The sequence below is a fragment of the Bison bison genome, unplaced genomic scaffold, assembly GCF_000754665.1.
Source record: "Bison bison bison isolate TAMUID 2011002044 unplaced genomic scaffold, Bison_UMD1.0 scf7180017864235, whole genome shotgun sequence".
NCBI classification, from domain to species: Eukaryota; Metazoa; Chordata; class Mammalia; order Artiodactyla; family Bovidae; genus Bison; species Bison bison.
Window position 1 is genome coordinate 2476500 of NW_011494807.1, and position 21036 is coordinate 2497535.

Sequence of the window (21036 nt, forward strand, 5' to 3'; positions counted from 1 at the left end):
TTCTCCAATGCATGAAAGTGAAAAGTGAAAGTGAAGTCACTCAGTCGTGTCCGACTCTTAGTGACCCCATGGACTGCAGCCCACCAGGCTCCTCCACCCATAGGATTTTCCAGGCAAGAGTACTGGAGTGGGGTGCCATTGCCTTCTCCAATACTTATCGTACTAGATATTAAATTTATAAATTATAATGTCTGACACAAAACTGCCTCAGGAGGCAGAAACAGTCTGAACTGAAACATAATAAAGCAGCCAGAAGTAGACCCAAGGATATATGGTAGTCAGTTATATGAGAAAAATGGCAGGCATTTCAACTGGTGAGATGATGAATAGAATTTCTGGTAAATAGCATTGGGATTACCAGCTAGACATTTGGGGAAAAGAAAGCTGAATTCCTATGGTAAAATAACCTCTAGATGGATCAAAGAGTTAAATGTACACAAAAAGATAAGAAAAGAAAAGAGAGAAACCAGAAACTACTAGAATAAAATAGGGGACAATATTTCTAATCAGTATAAGTAATACAAGTTCCATAATTAAATTTTGATAAATTTGGTTACATAGTAATGTAACATTTCTCTGCCATGAAATAAGCTTTTAAGTTAAATCAAAATACAAGCTGGTATATATATGAAAAAGATTAATACACAATATATAAAGAGTTCCAGCATACCAATAAGGCAGTCAAACACCCCAACAGAAACATGGGTAAAAAAATAATAGGTAGTTCACAAGTGGAGAAATGCAAGGATTAACAAACATGTGGAACATAGTCACTCTCACTAGTAGAGCAGTGGAAAAGAAATTACATATATTATTTTTCACTCATGAAATTAGCAGATGTTTATGTGACTGTAGGGAACACTGAATTGTCCAAGTCATATTGATGTAAATGTAATTCTACAGATTTTTGTAAAGCGGTGTGGGAGTGTGTATAAAGTCTTAAATTAGATACCTTTGGCCTAATAGCTCCACTCCAGAAATTTATCCCAAAGAGATCTTGTGTAGGCTAAACTAATATATTTGAGGTTCTTTTTCATGTATATAAATAATCTGTAAATATCCTTCAGTATGAAACTGATGATTAATTATAATATAAATTATAAGATATCCCGTATCCAATAAAATAGCAATATAGATCTGAATTTCTTTGCTCAGAAAGATGTTCATGATTTTTTGGGGGGTTAAGAAAAGCAGGTTAAAATAGTAGGTAAGGAATGAATTGAACATGCAATTGTAAATAATAAGATCCATCTATGTAGCTGTGCACATAGAAATATACAGACATGTATTAGTTATATTTCCCTGGAATACAACTGACAGAATCTCAATCTAATTTAAGCAAAAGAGGAATCTGGGGGCTTAGATAGTTGAAAAGTGCAGAGTTTTGGTCTGCTTTTAGACACATCTTTTCCAGGGCTTCAAACAAGGTCATCATGAACAGCCAGTTTTCCCCTGTTTCCAAGTTTCTGCCCTACTTTCTCTGTGGCTTTGTCTTCAGAACAGTATCTCCCCTCATGGTGACAAGGAGGCTGCCACAGCTTTTGCCTCTTCTCCTGTCCGTATCAGCCCTGGCAAGGAAGAGAGAAAGTCTTTTCCTAATTACTCAGTTGAAAGCTCTGGGTTCACCAGACTTGGCTGGTTAATTTGGGATTTGTGCTTTGTTATTGTTCAGCTGGACACGATTGAAGCAACTTAGCAGCAGCAGCAGCATTGTTCAGTCACTAAGTCGTTTGTGTCTGACTCTTTGTGACCCCATGGACTGCAGCATGCAAGGCTCCTCTGTCCTTCACTGTCTCCCGGAGGTCACTCAAACTCATGTTCATTGAGTTGGTGATACTGTCCAACCATCCTCTGCTGCCTCCTTTCCTTTTGCCTTCAATCTTTCCCAGCATCAGAATCTTTTCGCATCAGGTAGCCGAAGTATTGGAACTTCAGGTTCAGCACCAGTCCTTTCAATGAGTGTTAAGGACTGATTTCCTTTAAGATTGACTGGTTTGATCTTGCAGTCCAAGGGACTCTCAAAAGTCTTCTCCAGAACCACAGTTTAAAAGCATCAATTCTTCAGTGCTCAGGCTTCTTTATGGTCCAGTTTTCACATCCATACCTGACTACTGGAAAAACCATAGCTTTGACTGTACCGATCTTTGTCGGCAAAGTGATGTCTCTGCTTTTTAACATGCTGTCTAGGTTTGTCATAACTTTCCTTCCAAGGAGCAAACATCTTTTAGTTTCATGGCTGCAGTCACTATCCACAGTGAGTTTGGAGCCCAAGAAAATAAAATCTGTGCTTATACCCAAACCAACACTCTGATCTAGAGAACAGCAGTTCTGACTGGCTTAGGCCTGTATGCTGTGTCAGACTTTCCACTGTATCTCCACCATATCCAAAGGTAATCTAGGATAATACCTATAGTGTGTGGCCTGAGAATCAGCTGAGGCAGGGGGAGAGAGGAGGGATCTCAGTTTAGGAAAATTGATGGGGTAATTATCTGACAATGGGTAAGTGGATGCTGGGCCACTGAAAGAACAAAAGACATTTCTCCCTTCATGATGATGTTTTTGGACACCACTGTTTTATGTATTATTTGAGAATTTGCAATCTTTTAATTGGCAAAACTTATTCGAGACTATTAGTATGCCTTCTTTTAGATAATCTATTTGCAATATAAATAAAATACATAGATATTTGTTTCTCTCACTCATGATATTTTTGCTTGTATTTTGTATTTATGCCATGTCTTTAACTTATTTTTCTTTCCTATAAATCTCTCAGTATTGCTTCTTTCTGTTGTCATACCATAGCTGTTATTCAAGCTTCCAAAGTCACAGGTGAAACAATCCATGCAAAAAGGGAAGGTATTTACCCTAGGAAGTATTTCAGAGAAAGAAGAAAAGTAAAGAAATAGGTGGTAGCTCCTGAATGTTTGAAGAGGGTTCTAGGGGACTGACTCGTTTTGAAGTTTTGTTTGCAGAACAAACTTGATTTTTACTTTGTTTGCAAGTTTATATACGGTGCTGGAGGAAAAGGTGACTTTCTAAAGCCTCACTTTCAATTTGAATGTGCTCAGTTGCTAAGTTGTGTCTGACTCTTTGGGACCCCTTGTATTCTGCCAGGTTCCTCTGTCCATGGAATTTCCTAGGCAAGAGTACTCAAGCGGGTTGCCATTTCCTCCTCCAGGGAATCTTCCCAGTGCAGGGATAGAACCCAAATCTCCTGTGCCCCCTACACTGGCAAGAGTATTCTTTTACCACTGAGCCACCTGGGAAGCCTTTGGTGAATGGTTAATTCAGATCAGTGCTTCAAAAAGTTTGTGTACACATAAGTCACCTCAGATCAGAACAGATCAGTCGCTCAGTCATGTCCGACTGTTTGCGACTCTATGAATCGCAGCACACCAGGCCTCCCTGTCCATCACCAACTCCCGGAGTTCACTCAGACTCACGTCCATTGAGTCAGTGATGCCATCCAGCCATCTCATCCTCTGTCGTCCCCTTCTCCTCCTGCCCCCAATCCCTCCCAGCATCAGAGTCTTTTCCAATGAGTCAACTCTTCGCATGAGGTGGCCAAAGTACTGGAGTTTCAGCTTCAGCATCATTCCTTCCAAAGAAATCCCAGGGCTGATCTCCTTCAAAATGGACCTAGTGATCTGTTAAAATGTAGATTGTGATACAGTGTGACCATATTGGGGCCCACAGTTCTCCATTTCTCAAAGCTCCCAAGTGATATTCATCCTGCAAGTCTGTGGGCCATTCTTTGAGAAGGAAAGATTTGGATAATATTTTCTACCTATTAAGCAAAACTTAAGCCAGTCATAATCTGCATACTTTTTCTTAAAATTAGAAGTATATTAAAATAGACTTGTGAGTATTCTGGGTTTTTTGTATATGCTACTATATTTCTATTTAAGGCTACATTTTTAAAAATCAACAGAACTTTATCTTGTGGTCATTCATCCTAAAAGAAGGTAAATACTTTCATTCTCTCTCCTGCTTTCTAATATAAAATCCCATATCTGTTTTTACATTAATTCCATAAGAAAGAATGCTTTCTTGTGCCATCTTAAATGCTATTTTTCTCGTGAAACCACCAAAGAGTACTCAATTTAACTTTGAATCAAACTGTGATTGTGAAAAATCCTTTCCTGTTTGAGCATTTGATGATGTGCTCTGTCAAGGGCAAACTCAGAAGCCATGGGTTTTTACTTTATTGCTGCCAGCTAGTGTGATTTGCAAGGCAGAAGGAGCACGGGGCAGAAAACTTCTCTTGGAGAAAAAGCGTTGAAACCTTAGATGCCCACCCATGCAGAATGGTGGCTGCTCCTCTTCTCTGTGGGTCCATGTGAAATGGGGCAGCAGACATAGCCCAGCTCTGGTTTCAATACTGGTCAGGATGGACAGCCCAAGCCATTTAACCTGTTAGAGTCTGTGTATGAACGTGTGGCTGAATTCACTTTGGGTTACCAACACTTTTAATAATTTTTAATAATGTATATGCTTTTAAACTCACATACCCTCTCCAGCTCCAGGCCCTTTGCCAGTTCCTCTTGGCTGTGCTCAGATGGGTGGAATCTGGGAACCAGCATCAAAAGCAGACGTCTGCTCTACCCAAGAGCGATGTGCGCATGTAAAGCAGAAACACCCCTCCCTGCGCCTCCGCTGGCTTGAGTGCCTTTCTTTAGCTTACCCCAGGAGCCACACTTGCTCTGGGGACTCTAATAAGCAATTCCAAATGGTAGCTCTGCTGTAAATTTTACTTCTGTGCCAGCATCTCACTCACCTTTGGGTTCCTGGCCCTGTTTTTGAACATGGCGTCCCTGCTGGGTGAGCCCTGATGCAGTCTCCTCTGAGCGCCCTTGTTGCTGTCCTGACTGCCTGCACAGGTTACCTTGTCTTGTGGGAATTTATTTGGACTTTCAGACTGAACTCAGCACCTACAACTATCTATGTTCTCTGACTCATATTGAGGCCCACTGGTTAGGTGTTTGTTACATTCCCACTTCTTTGGCTATGATTCTGTGAAAGTTACTGGTATTTGCTAAGAAGAGAGTGATCATAGTAATATAAGCATTTATAATAACATTAAAGCCTGCTGATGAAGAAAAACGTTATCACAACCTACATGTACTTTTTTCCAGAGACAGAGGCCTTTAGAAACCAAAGAAATATGTTTTATAAAGGCATCTACACAGTAAACAACTTCTTTTTACTGTAAAATCATGACACATTGGATAATGAATGTTGGGTTGACCATTGGTGCAAGTTTGGCCTTTAGCTATGCCATTGTGGTTGTAGGGAAAGAGACCTCACAGTGCACTTCTGTGGCTTGGCCATTCCCCTCACACTTGCTTCTCTGAGCCTCAAGGGACCCTATAGGACTTGTGGAGTTCATGTCTCTAGCATTTTGCATAGACAAGAAAAAAAGAGTCTTACATATGCATGTGACTCAGTTTTAAATGTATAAGGAGAAAATTATGTTTTAAGTTCATTAGTCTTTGAGTGCCAAACTTAAGCTATGGATGAAAACAAAAAGGATTCAAATATGTTTTGAATAATCATTTACTCTAGAGCATCTGGCAAACATAAACTTGGATATATGGAAGAACCTCCATATTAACAATGGCCACTTTCCAAAGAACAGTAAAGAGACATATATTAAAACAACAACAACAACAAAAAAGCCCAAACCACAGTCATCTGCCATAGAAGTAATGACTGCAGGAATTATAAAGGATGGTGATAATAAGCGGAAGGTTATGCCTTTAAGTCCTGCCAATGAAATCCAGTTTGATGAAATGAGGGTTTAATTATAAAAACAAGGATGACTTTCACTTCTATTTTTAATTTTATGGATGAAAAGTAAGCCTCAGAAATATGAAAGAACCAAATAAAGGCATCAAATAAGAATAACTTAAACTCCTTTTCTTATCCTGGTTTGTGGGGGGTTGGGGCATTTGAGAGCAAAGGATTGTTTGGCAGGCAATAGATAAATATAAACAAACTGAAAGTCCTTGACTTTGCCTTAAGTGGTGAAATGCATGATGAAGACAAGACTGAAAGGGTCTGAGTTGATAAACATGAAGGCAAGTTTTGTTCTTGTTTATTGGCTTATGAAGCACATCTTGCTTAATACAAGGTGCTGGGCTAGCAATCAGAAAGGCTGTTGAAACCCCAAAGTAGATCTATTCTGAGAGTTTAATTCCTGCAGAGATATTTTCATTTGCTTCAGAAAATAAAGTATCTTACATATAGCTGGAGCTGTGTGTACCAAAGAGTTTCTCTGAATAAGGATTATAGTTCCTAAGTGAATGCTGTACTATATGCCAGGATGGCAAAATAGTATGTTGAACCCAAATGAAGAACTTAGGCTAAAGCATTAAAACAGATTGGCATTTTAAATCAAATTATTCTTATTATTTTAAAACTTTTTTCTGGATGAGGGGTGGTGAGGAGAGGCCCAGAAAGAGTTACATAAGGACAAATGCCACGTTTAAGTAAAAGTTGGTTTTAATTCAGAGCTACTCAGTGGGAGGTCTATATCATATTTTTTACATTTTGTAATAAGCCCAAAATTGTATGGGTCTTTTCTCCCCCTAAACTGGCAACTTTATGTGGCTATGTTCATCTATACCCAGTCTAAGTGGGCATACACACAAACCAAAAAGTTTTAAAAATATATTGCCTGTCTCCAGGACATTTAAAAACTATTTTACTTTACATCATCATTAAGGAAGATGATTTAAACAGAGACACAGTCTACTTTTTCAATATCCTAACCCTGGGACTAAAATTAGCAACTAAACCTTTGAATTCAAACCATTCCAAGTTGTGGAATCAATTGCATTAACCTTTCTACCAGTTTTCCTGCTCAGTTTAATCCGATAGCCCCAAGAGATGGGTTCTGAAGGAGTGCCTGAGCTCTTGGGGGAGGAAGTGGTTAAGAAGGAAGAAGTACATTTCTGGGCAGGGTGTCTGAGCATGCAATGACTTTACTCACGGCTGGAGTAGACAGTGTCTAAATATCAAGTGTCATTTAGAGATGTCGAAAGGCTTACTGGCTTTAAAATACCTGATGATCCCACCATAAATTCACTCAATAAGGATGCATTCATTAATTAAACATTTGGGGATAGAAGGCACCTATCGTGCACCACCTTGTGTTTGGCATTTATGCGTGATTAACAGAGGGGAATAGGACGTGTCTTTGATTCTAAGAAGAGACCCACCTCATATTTTCCAGGCCCTGTCAAGAGTGCAAATGGAAGCCCACATGCCATGTGTCTAAATATTTTAAGGCCATTAATTAAAATGTTATACAAGTTTAAGTGTTAGTCACTCAGTCATGTCCAATTCTCTGCGACCCCATGGATTGTAGCCCATCAGCCTCCTCTGTCCATGGAATTCTCCAGGCAAGAATACTGGAATGGGTTGCCATTCCCTTCTCCAGGGGATCTTCCTGACCCAGGGATTGAACCTGGGTCTCCTGCACTGCAGGCAGATGGTTTACCAACTGAGCCACCAGGGAAGCAGCATTTACATATATCTTTGACATATAAAAATTGTGTGTGTTTAAAGGCTACAACATGATGTTGTGATAATGTGTACACTGTAAAGGGTTTCCCTGATAGTTCAGCTGGTAAAGAGTCCACCTGCAATGCCGTAGGCCCTGGTTTGAATCCTGGGTTCAGAAGATTCCCTGGAGAAGGAATAGGCTACCCACTCCAGTATTCATGGGCTTCCATTGTAGCTCAGACAGTAAATAATCCACCTGCAATGCAGGAGAACTGGCTTTGATCCCTGGGTTGGGAAGATCCCCTGGAGGGGTACATGGCAACCTACTCCAGTATTCTTGCCTGCATAATCCCCATGGACAGAGGAACCTGGCGGGTGACAGTCCATGGGGTTGCAAAGAGTCAGACACAACTGAGCAAGTAAACACAGCATGGCATATGTTGTAAAAAGACCACCGTAATCAAGCTAAATAACTTACGCCTTCAATTTTATATTATGTGTATGTGTGTGTGTGTGTGTGTGTGTGTTGAGAAGGTTTAAGATCCATCCTCTTAGCAAGTTTCAGGAATACAGTACAGTATTGTTAATTCTGGTTACCATGCTGTACATTATACCTCCAGAACCCATTTATCTTGCAAAGTGAAACTTTGCACCCTTGCCCAACACCTCCTTATTTTCTCCTTTCTATTCTGATCTTTGGAAACCACCAAAGATCTGCTTCTATGAGTTGACTATTTTACATTCCAAGTATGAAGAAGACTTGTCTTTCTGTGTCTGGTTTATTTCACTTAGCGTAATGTCCTCCAGGTGTTCTCTTTTTTAAGATTGAATAATATTTCATGGGGGGAGGGAGCGAGAGAAAGGAAAGAGGATGAAGTTTAGAGAGAGAAATATCACATTTTCTTCATTTATCTGTTAAAAGACTTTTCATTTGTTTCTGTATCTTGGCTACTGTGAATAATGCTACAATAAACATGGGAATGAAGATCTCTTAAAGATCCAGATTTCAATTCCTTTGGGTAGATACCCAGAAATGAGCTTGCGGGATCATATGTTAGTTCTATTTTTAATTTTTTGAAGAACCTCTGTACTGTTTTCCATGAGAGCTACACCAGTTTACATTCCCACGGAGTGTATAAGGGTTCCTTTTTTTCCACATCCCTGGCAACCCTTACCTTTCATCTTTTTAATGACAGCCATTCCAACAGGTGTGAGGTGGTATCTTATTATGGTTTTGATATGAATTTCTGTGATAATTAATAATGTTGAGCACTTTTTAATATATTTGTTTACCATTTGTATGTCTTCTTTTGAGAAATGTCTATTCACATCTTTGCCCATTTAAAATCAGATTTTTAATTTGCTTTGTTATGGAGGCTGTATGGGTCCCTTATATGTTTTGGATATTAACTATTTATCAAATATATAGTTTATAAATATATTTTCCCAATCCATAGGTTGTCTCTTCGTTTTGATGATTGTTTCCTTGGCTGAGCAGAAACTTCTTAGTTCGATATAATCTCATTTGTCTGTTTTTGCTTGTGTTACCTTTGCTTTTGATGTCATAAGAAAAAACATTATTGCCTTGACCAATGTCAGTAAGCTTTTTCTCTGTGTTTTCTGCCCATGTGCTTACCACTTCAGATCTCAGTTGATGTTTGCATATGGTGGGATAAAGACCCAATTTCATATGAATATCCAGTTTTCCTAACACCAATTATTGAAGAGCCTATCCTTTCCCAGTCTGTGTTCTTAGCCCACTTTCAAGGGTTAGCTGACTGTACATGCATGGATTGATTTCTGGGCCCTCTATTCTATTTCATTAGTTTATATGACAGTTTGTATGCCAGTACCACGCTGCTTCTGACATGCACAGTGGAACAGCCAGCTAACCTTTAGAACATTCAAACGCAGTCACCTTTGTTTTGAGCACATAAAACAAATAAGGACAACAACATTCGCTGAATCTGAACAGTTTAGTCAGAAGAGCTGTTGTTTTCGGGTGACACACACTACATTGTGCCATTCTTCGTGGTGGAATCTGAAGTGACCCATGAATCCTTTAATAAATTTAGGATCGGGATGTTTGTGACACACAGGGCTTGCTAAAGAATAGATCCTGGAGCACAGGCTCTTGTCTGGGCCAAGGATGGTTCTACCATGGAGCCTATAATTTAGTAAGAGAAAGAGACAAGAAATCCTGAATTATAGTAGGAGACTAAATGAAAGAGTGCTGTGATAAAAGAATAACAATAACCAGCTTTTACTGGCTCCCTGTGTCCCACTCTTAGATGTGCTTTATATATATTATTTCATTTGAACCTTAGGAGTAGTAAGTGAAGATTGCAAAATACAGAACTGAGACACAGAAATATTAGGTAACCTGTCCACATATGTGAATGTCAGTCAGAGGCCACATTTTAAGTAGGATTTGCCAGATATAGTAGTTTGCCAAATTTTATTTTAACTTTTAAAATAGGTGTCCATGAAAGGCATTTTTTTTTCATTATCATTATGCTCTTGTCTGGTTTTCCATTCTCAAGAAAAATAGTTCAGCTCTGTGTGAGTGTATGTGTGTATTTTTCTAGAACTAGGGTCTTTGGTTTTGATCAGCTAACTCTAAAACATATATGGAAATGGCAAAGGCCAAAAATAGCCATGAAACTCTTGTGGAAGAGCAAGGTTGGAAGATTTACAATAGTGGATATTAAGACATATCATAAATCTACAGTTATTAAAACAATACAGTATTCAGAAAAGGAGAAACAAATCAAGGGGATGTTGCAGAGAATTTAGAAACAGGCCTATACCCAAAAGGAATTGTGATTTATGATACAAATGATTCTGTTTAGGGTGGAGGGAGGGCAGCCTTTTCAGTAATGATGATGGGTCACTGGATATTCGTATATAAAAATAAGTGAAATGTTATTCTCATCGCATATCACATCCAAACATCAATTCCAGGTGGGTTGTAGTTCTAAATGTGAAAGTGCTTTTAGAAGATAGTATGTGAAAATATCTTTCTGACCTTAAGTGATGAAAAGGTATTTTTAAAACAAAAGTAAAAGCAATAATCATAAAGAAAAACATTTACAAATTAGACTACATCAAAATTAAGAAGTTTTGTTTATCAAAAGACATCATTAATGGGAGTGAAAAGTCAAGCCAGAATGTGGCAGAAGACATTTCAATACATATGTCTATGTATGTCTGGATGCATATCCAGAATATATAAAGAACTCTTACAAATCAGTAAAAAAAAAAAAAAAAAGACAAGATTACACAATAGGAAAAAATGGGCAAGGAATTTGAGAAGGCACTTCATAAAAGAGACTTATCCAAATGACCAACAAACATGAGCATGTGTTAAACTTTATTAATCATGAGGGAAATGCAAGTGAAAACCTTAATGAGATATAACAGCATGTTCACCAAAGTGGCTGAATTTTTATAAATGATCACCAATACCAAATGTCGATATGTTTTTTGGCATCTTGTACTTTGGTGATACAAGTGTCAATTGATCCAGTCACTCTGGAGAATTTACTTGCAATATATGTTAAACCTGAAAAATCGTTCAGTGATCTAGTAATTGAACTTCTATACCCAGGAGAAGTGCACCAAAACAATGGACCTCATGGTCATAGCTGTATTGTTTGTAGTAGGCCTAAATTGTCCATCAGTGGTGACATAGATAAATATATCATGGTATAGTTATACAATGAATGATGTTCAGCAATGAAATGAATGAATGAACTATTATAAGCAACATCTGGGTTAGTTTCATCAATATTATATTGTATGGCACCCCACTCCAGTACTCTTGCCTGGAAAATCCCATGGATGGAGGAGCCTGGTGGGCTGCAGTCCATGGGGTCGCTAAGAGTTGGACACGACTGAGCGACTTCACTTTCACTTTTCACTTTCATGCATTGGAGAAGGAAATGGCAACCCACTCCAGTGTTCTTGCCTGGAGAATCCCAGGGACGGCGGAGCCTGGTGGGCTGCCGTCTATGGGGTTGCACAGAGTCGGACACGACTGAAGTGACTTAGCAGTGAAAGAGCATACTCTATAATGTTGAAAAACATGCAAACTAGTCTGTGGGGCAGATTTTAGGATGGTGGCTATCTTTGGGATGAAAGAGGAATAATGATCCAAGGCGGGCACGAGGTGGGTCCCTTGGAAGAGGGCAGGTTACACTTCTAGGTCCAAGAAGGCCACCATGTAGAAATCTATCAAGTTGTGCAGTTATGATTTATATACTTTCCAGTGAACTTTAATACTGTGAATACACATGTGTTAACACTGTGAAGGAACTAAACAATGATGGAATAGAGAACAGAGGAGGGAGGTCAGGGAAGGGCTTCGGAGGAGGTTATGTGTCTTAAGTTCTAGAAGACAATCAATATGCATATGGCTGGGGAAAACCCTACTTTTGCCCTATGCAAAAGTGAGTACATTACCTCACTCTCACATGGATGGGGTGGTTGTACACTGAATTCAATAGTACTTTCATCATCTATGAAAGAGAAAGACCCTATGGCAGAAAATAGATGCGTTTTGATGGACTGCAGAACTAGGGAAGATTCAGAAATAGGAGATGCTTCCCAAAGGATGTACATGTGTAGGGAAAACATAGCTGAGAAGAGAGACCCCTGAGGTATCAGCCCTGAAGGGACTGATCCAACGAGAGGAAGGAAAGACTGGAGAAATGACAAGGAAAGAAGGGAGCATACTGAACCCAATCAGCTTCCTTCCTTCAGTTCTTCACCTGTCCTGATCTCAGACATCAAGTAGTAGAATCAGGGCTGAAAAATTAAGGAAAAAAAAAAAAAGAGTGTGTGTGTAGACTTGTTTGAGCGAACATCAGCAAACCTACACGAGGGAACTGAGCAAATAGGACATGCCCAATAGGGGGGTCAGGAAGGTGAGAGGGAAAAGAGAGGCTCCACTGATAAAGATAATGTGAAAGTTACATACAGAGGTTTGCTTGACATCTTTGGGGGAAAAATCAACTGTTTTATAGGCAACTTCTCACCTTTTAACAAAATTATTTCATGAACAAAACTTAAGAACTGATGGGCCAGAAGAGAAATGCAAAGGGAAAAAAAAGCCCTCTGAATGCCTGCCTATGTACCATATTTGACATTATGAAGGATTGAATGAGAATCACATTCAGAAACCATGACAATGCTCAAAGAAGAAGAAAAAAAAAATTTCTGGCCTTCACCAACATTTTTACATTATGTGGAAAGTAAATATTGATGTTACTCCTCTGTATAAATAGATTTTACATACAAATCTTGAAGATGGGCATGTTCATGGCTTAGGCTAAAAAGTATAGACTAAAGAAAGTAGAGTCCAAACTTCTGAGCATCATAGTAACGCAAAGATTTACACGTTCACACACAGCTAAGTCTGGCTCGTATTTGAGAGAACACCACTGTAATTAATCAGTTCTCTCCAACGTTTACTTCAACAATTTGTTGTGCACAAAATGGCTTAAATTAGTTTTGGTAGTAGAAATAGTCTGAAATAAAATATAATATCCAAAGACAGCTCATATTACAGTTCTAAAATTATCACAGTGCAACAGTGTAAATTTTACTTGTCCAGGTGTGAGCCATATGCTATAAGATTATTGCAAGGTACTTTCTCTTTTGCAAGATTTTCTTTTCAACACACTCTCAAAGATTACATAGTGATGATTCACACTTGTGTTGAACACATTCCAAATTGCCTATGTAGGAGTTATTTCTAACAAAACCAAGCAAAGACTTTTGAAGATTTCAAGCGGTGTTTTATTGGGAATCATTTATTTTCTAGCATTTCAGGAGAACAATCTGAAAACAAAACATAGCAGGATATTAAAATTATTAAAAAGTAGTCAGAGATGTTAACTTAGAGTTTGTAAAGAGTGGGGAAAAAAAGGAATAAGGCATATTTTTATTTATAGAACCCTTATTACATGAAGTAATATCCAGCTCATTACAATATGAAACTTTCTCTTGGGATAAACAGGTATGAAATAGTTGGGAAAAGAAATCTGACATCATAAAATATACAAATGACAAACCCCAGTGTCTTTAGTAAACTTACATATAGTCCAAACATAACAAAGAGATTAATAAATACATAATATGCATTTCATGGTCCAGATGAACAGAAATAAATTTAATTTTATTACACAATAGGTAAAACTAAGGAAATATTTGGACTTCTTTCCCAAAATTTCCCACTAGGGCTATGTTCTAAAAATAAATATTAGAAAAATACAGTGTACATTTATCATACAGAAAACACAGAGTTGTGAGTGAGGCTGTGACCAATATTGTCATGTCACAGCAGGGGTTCTGGTGTAAATCCTGAATGAGAGAAAGCCCTTGAGGTACATTAGTATGTCCTGCAGTGGCTGAAATTCCACTATGGGAGAAGTAATGGGGAGTTTTCAAGGCTACTCAAGATGTGACAATACTGTAGGAGAAGTCTCCCTCTGACTGTATGTACTAGTCTCCAATGACTACAGCAGAGAAATTTCACCTTGTGGCTTTTCCTACTCTAGGAAAGCAACATATCTCAGGAGCACAGCCCTGGCTCTAAGCTAATTTCATCCATGCCAGTGATGCATTTGCCAGACATGCTGGGGAGAAGCTCCTGTAGGCCATCTACCATGCAGTTATCGTGACCTCATTAGACAGAACCTCCAGGTCCACAGCCGTGATGACCCCCGCAGTATAAACACCACCAACCTCACCCCTCTGGCTTTTACCGTTCCCCCTTCTCTGCTTCCTCCCCACCTGGGCTCTTCCTCACACCCCCATTTCCACATCTTACTAGGTTATTCTTTTCTCAGCTCTCCTTTTCCTCCCCATCTTGCTTTCTCCCTCTTTTCCTCTATTTTCTCCATTGTCCCCATTTCTTCCCGCCCCGCTTCTTTTCCATTCCCTCTCCCCTGATCCCTCTTTTATCCTGCCTTCCCTTCTCTCTAGTTCCCTCATCTCTCTCAGCTACTTGGGGCTATCCTTTTGGGATCTGGAGGGGTGGATTCTTCAGGGACTGATGCCTCTCTGAGCATATCCTCTATGGAGCCTATTTCAGCAGCTGTCCTCTGCGTCACATCCTTCACCCCACTACACATCTCATGCTTGACCCAATCTGGCCCTTTGTGACCCAAACACGTTATTCCTTTGGGGAGGTAGAGTGATGACAGAGGCAAACGCCTTATAGGAAATCAAAATCCTACTGGTTTATTGCTGTCAGCAACATGTTTAGGCCAGATTGTCAAGGGCCCACTCTTTTCTGGGTACCCTATTTTTCAGGCTTTTGACTGATTTATGCGTAAAATTCATAAATTGTTTTCTGCAAAATAAGAGGTAAAAAGGCAATTTTGTGTTGCTAAAATGGAAACTATTCCTTTGAAAATCTGACCAGAGATGTTGGTGGAATTGTTCTATTCAGCAAGACTCAAAAGACCAAGAGAACAGTTATCCTTAGGAGAAAAAAACAAAAAACAAACAAATAAAAAATCCACAAGTTCTGTGGCTACAATCTAATGGTTTAGATCAGGAGTCCCTGACCCCAACCCCCAATCTCAGATCTAATGCCCAATGATCTGAGGTGGAGCTGATGTAACAATAATAGAAATAAAGTGCACAATAAATGTAATGTTCTTGAATCATCCTGAAACCATTTCCCAGGTCCATGGGAAAACTGTCTTACACAAAATTGGTCCCTGGGGCCAGAAAGGTTGGGGAACCCTGGATTGGACAGAAGATGTCAGAGTCAGCAACTGAGGTCCCTATGATGGGTTGCCAGGGCTTGCATATGGAAAATTCAATGGTTCAGGTAAACTAAGCCTATAATCACACAAATATATCATCTTAGTACTATTTTAACATATGTAGGAAACAGTTCACAGTCAGACTCAGGAAAGAAAGCCCCTTGGAGCTCTGTTGGGTGCTCTGCTCATGAAGCGAATGCCAACATGGGCCCAGGCATCAACAATCTCGGGATGTAGATTCCCTCATCCACAACAATATTAGTAACTGTCTGATAATAAAAACTGAGCTAATGGTTTATGTACCTACTCTTCCTTCTTTCAAAATAACTAACTGTTTGATGCTGACACTATGAATTCTTTAGGATAAAAGTAGAAGTTAAAAATAGTGCTTGTCTGTGTTGTTTTTGACAAAATTTTAGATGAAGTCAGATTCTCTCGTCTTGCTGGAATCAGACAAGAAGTTAGCACCCGTATGTTTCCTTACTGAATCCCATTAGCTGTTTCATGATTCAGTATTTAATGCGTGATCAGGGACTTCTTTTCTGTCATTAACCAAAATTAAAGTTTACATTATCTGCTCTTTTTCAGATTTTCTTACTGGATGAAAGAAAACATACTTAGCATTCAGTGGGAATTATGATAATGAAAATGATTGTAGCCAGTCATCCTGGCGTTAAAAATATGTGGTTTTGCTAATTACAAAGGGGAAAAAAGCCTTTATGTCATATTAAAATCTTTGTCTCTTAATGGGTAGCAAGCTCAGAGTTTCTTTGTCTGAAGGACATTTTCAAATCAAATTTCAAATCAAATCAAATTTTCTCTTTGTATCCAGGTACAAGTACTGTACTTTTGTTACAGAAAAAAATTCAATGGAAATTTTAGCAATATAAGAAATATTTTTAAATGGAAAATAAAAAGAATGCTAGTTAATTGTTTAAAGTGCATAAGGATTTAGTTTCAAGTTATACACACACACACACACACACACACACACACACATATATATATATATATATAAAATCTCATGACACTTAAAATTTTCTCAGGTGATCATAAAATGTTCACGCTGAGCAGGACTTTGGAGATCATCCAGTGGTTCTCAAGTTTAGGTCACATCAGAAACACCTGGAAGGCTTGTTACAAAACAGATGGTAGGCTCACCCCCCCCATAGTTCCTAATTTAGCAGAATTTGCATTTGCAACAAGTACAGATTATACTGTTGCTGCTGGTCCAGGGACCACAATGTGAGACTCTTTGAGCCAGGCCAACTCTCTTGATTTGTAGACTGACGCAACGTAGCAGCAGCAGCAGCAGCAGCAACCTGCAGTTTCAATACGTTGTCCAATGCTAACCAACATGAGTGGATGTGAACTGGATGAGACCTGGCTCTTCTTGCTCCTACTTTCATTCTTAATCTTCTATGTGAGTGTTTCTCTAACTCTAATGTTCACACAAATGACCTGGGGAACATGTTAAAACACAGACTGTGGTTCAGTGGGTCTGGGGACATACTTGGGCTTCTGCATTTCTAACAAGCTCTCAGGCACTGTCCCGGCAGCTGGTTCACAGATATATTTTAAGTAGCTACATCTTGCACTGTTATACAATACTGCTGTCATCTTTATGTTAATTACTTACACACAAAAAAATATAGAAGACATATTCTTTTTCCCTAATAAATTTTAGAGTAGTTTTAGGGTCATAGCAAAATTGAGCAGAGAATACAAAGAATTCTCCTATACAATGGCGCTCGTAGTAAAGAACCCACCTGCCAATGCAGGAGACATAAGAGACGTGGGTTCCATCCCTGGGTTGGGAAGATCCCCTAGAGAAAGGCATGGCAACCCACTCCAGTATTCTTGCCTACAGAATCCCATGGACAGAGGAGCATGGTGGCTTATAGTCCATAAGGCGCAAAGAGTCAGATACGCCTGAAACAGCTGAGCATACATGCATGCACATACTCCCCTCTCCCCTTCTTCCCCACTGCCCCTTACACAACCTTGCCCACTGTCAACATCTTGCACCAGAGCTGTTGCAATTGATGAACCTACATTAATGCAACCTCATCACCGCAAGTCCAAAATTTACATTAAGGTTCACAATTTAAGTTCTGTGAGTTTTTGACAAATGTATAATAGCATTTATCCACTATTACAGTATCATATGGAACTGTTTCACTGCCCTAAAATATCCTCTGTGTTCTGTCTACTCATCTACCTCTCCCTTTGGCAAGTGCTAAACTTTTCACCATTTCCATTGTTTTGCCTGTTTTAGACTGTCATGTAGCTGGGATCATGTAGTATGTAGACTTTTCAGATTGACTTCTTTCATTTCAGTTCCTCCACGTCTTTTTGTGGCTTGATGGCTTATTTCTATATAATACTGAATAATGATGAAATATTTCATTCTCTGGATATAGCACTTTGGAGAGCATGAATTTATTTGCTTAATGGCTGTCTTGAAAAGTAGGTGCTTAGACTTAAAGGAGCCATGATCTTCTAATACTTCGGACTTTAAACAAATGCTAGGATGTGTCTGTAGATTTTAGATTTTATTGTTATGGCTACATCTGACATCCACCCAAACATTCTACTTTTAGTTTGTCCAAATTTAGATTTGATCAGTTTTCTAGTGTGATAAACGTATATTTCCAAATGTCTATTTATCCTTTAGTATATGCTACTCCAATAGTTTTCTTTAAATCAGTATTATCTTTTTCAAATATTATCTACACAGTTTATTTCAATGTTTTCTTTTTCAAATATAGATAAATACCTCTCTGTTATAATTAAACATTGCCTCATTTCCCATTGCCTGTACAATAAACTATTAATGCTATATACTGGCCCTGTTTTAAAAATGGATATACCCATTCAAATACTGAAGGACTTCTTAGATGCTTCCAAGTTTTGGAAACTATGAATAAAACTTCTAATAAATATCCATGTCTAGGTTTTTGTGTGGATATAAGTCTTCAAGTTCTTGGGGTAAATACCAAGAAATACAATTGCTGGATCACATGGGAAATTATGCTTACTCTAGTGAGAAAACACCCAACTGTCTTCCAATGTAGCTGTACCATTTTTCATTGCTGCCAGCAACAAACAGGAGTTCTGTTGCTCTGCATCTTCACTGACATTCTGTGTTGTCAGTGGTCTAGACTTTGACATTCTAATAGGTATGTAGTGAAGTGAAGTCGCTTCGTCGTGTCCAACTCTTTGCGACCCTATGGACTGTACCCCACCAGGCTCCTCCGTCCACAGGATTTTCCAGGCAAGAATATTGGAATAGATTGCCATTTCCTTCTCCAAATAGGTACGTATTCAGTTCAGTTCAGTCGCTCAGTCGTGTCTGACTCTTTGCGACCCCATGAATTGCAGCACGCCAGGCCTCCCTGTCCTTCACCAACTCCTGGAGTTCACCCAGACTCATGTCCATCGAGTCAGTGATGCCATCCAGCCATCTCGTCCTCTGTCGTCCCCTTCTCCTCCCACCCCCAATCCCTCCCAGCGTCAGAGTCTTTTCCAATGAGTCAACTCTTCGCATCAGGTGGCCAAAGTACTGGAGTTTCAGCTTTAGCATCATTCCTTCCAAAGAAATCCCAGGGCTGATCTCCTTTAGGATGGACTGGTTGGATCTCCTTGCAGTCCAAGGGACTCTCAAGAGTCTTCTCCAACACCACAGTTCAAAAGCACCAATTCTTCGGCGCTCAGCCTTCTTCACAGTCCAACTCTCACATCCATACATGACCACTGGAAAAACCATAGCCTTGACTAGAGGAATCTTTGTTGGCAAAGTAATGTCTCTGCTTTTCAATATGCTACCTAGGTTAGTCATAACTTTCCTTCCAAGGAGTAAGCGTCTTTTAATTTCAGCCATTCCTTCTCCAAGGGATCTTCCTAGCCTAGGGATCCAACCTGGGTCTCCTGCACTGCAGGCAGATTCTTTACTATCTGAGCCACCAGGAAAGCCCTATCAGCTCTATAGTCTACAGGAAACCCAACACACTGTTAGCTCAAAAGGACTCATTGCTAAGGCAGACACACACTGGCTAAACTTCAGGGATTCGTAGAAGTTTAAAAGTTGTAATAATTAAAACACTACCTCTCTTAAGCAATTAAAAATGTAAACTAATACATGAACATCTATTTTAAATGTGATATACTTTAAAGCAATCCAATATAACAGAATCTATTGGTTAGACTGCAAGCTTTAGGAGGGCAGGGACTATGAATTAATTTCATAAGCTCCTAAAGTTTATTTAACTAGTATTTTTACTTCTAATCTTGCCCTTTACTTCTTTTTAAAATGTATATATAGATTTTTTTTTTTAAGAAAAATCTTTCTTTTCTCTTTACATTTATTCTCAACTTAGCTCAGTTGCAAACCCTGTACTTTTGGCAGCTCACTTCTCTTTAGGGAGCGATCTTTCTCTGACTCAGACATTTCTGCCTTTTCCCTACTCTCATGTAAGACCTCTACCTACATTTTCCAGCTATATTTCAGCTAAAATATCCCTTCTTTCCTGTGTGGATAATTCATTTCTCTTCAGTTTATTTTCTACCCTATAGTTTCCCCATCTTTCCTTGGAAGAAAGACATTTTATAGAACTTTCTTACCTCTCAACATATCTTGTACAGTGATTTAGAGTTATATTGCAAATTTTCCTCCAATAGGATATTTTTTAGATTGAGATGGAATACTTGTAAGTATCCAGAATCTCTGCAAATGAAAACTTAAGACTTGAATTTATTATGTGCCAATTAATGAATCTTCCTGTTTTCTCTCTAAACTTTTGTCACTATAAACAGTTCAATACTAAACACTGTTACCAATTTAAAGCTTATTCTGTATTTAACAGCTAAAATCATGGTTATGGACTGGCTATTATGTCAATTCAAAAATCACTAGCTATAAAAGATAATAGATATAAAAATAAACTTTTGACACCATCCAGCAGAAGAAAAGAAATAATGATGATAAGCATATTAATTAATGGAATTGAAAATAGAAAAAGTAGAGAACAATGGGACAAAAAGCTGGTTCTTTGAAAAATTCAATAAAATTGATAAATCTCTAGAAAGACTAACAAAGATAAAAAGAGAAAGAAGGTACAAATCACCAATAGTAGAAATAAAACAGAGGTTATTGATACAGATACTGCAGACATCAAAATGATAAAGGAATAATGCAAGCAACCTTACACTCATAATTTGGCAACTTTGAAGAAATGGACTTGAAAATCACAAGCTCCAAAACTTAATTCAGGCAAAATAGGCAACCTAGGATAGTCCTACAAGCACTAAATTGAATTAGAAATTTAAAGCCTCCTAAAAAAGAGAAATATCAATAACCTCAGATATGCAGATGACACCACCCTTATGGCAGAAAGTGAAGAGGAACTCAAAAGTCTCTTGATGAAAGTGAAAGTGGAGAGTGAAAAAGTTGGCTTAAAGCTCAACATTCAGAAAACGAAGATCATGGCATCCGGTCCCATCATTTCATGGGAAATAGATGGGGAAACAATGGAAACAGTGTCAGATTTTTATCTTTTTGGGCTCCAAAATCACTACAGATGGTGACTGCAGCCATGAAATTAAAAGACGCTTACTTCTTGGAAGAAAAGTTATGACCAAACTAGATAGCATATTGAAAAGCTGAGACATTAGTTTGCCAACAAAGGTCCGTCTAGTCAAGGCTATGGTTTTTCCAGTGGTCATGTATGGATGTGAGAGTTGGATT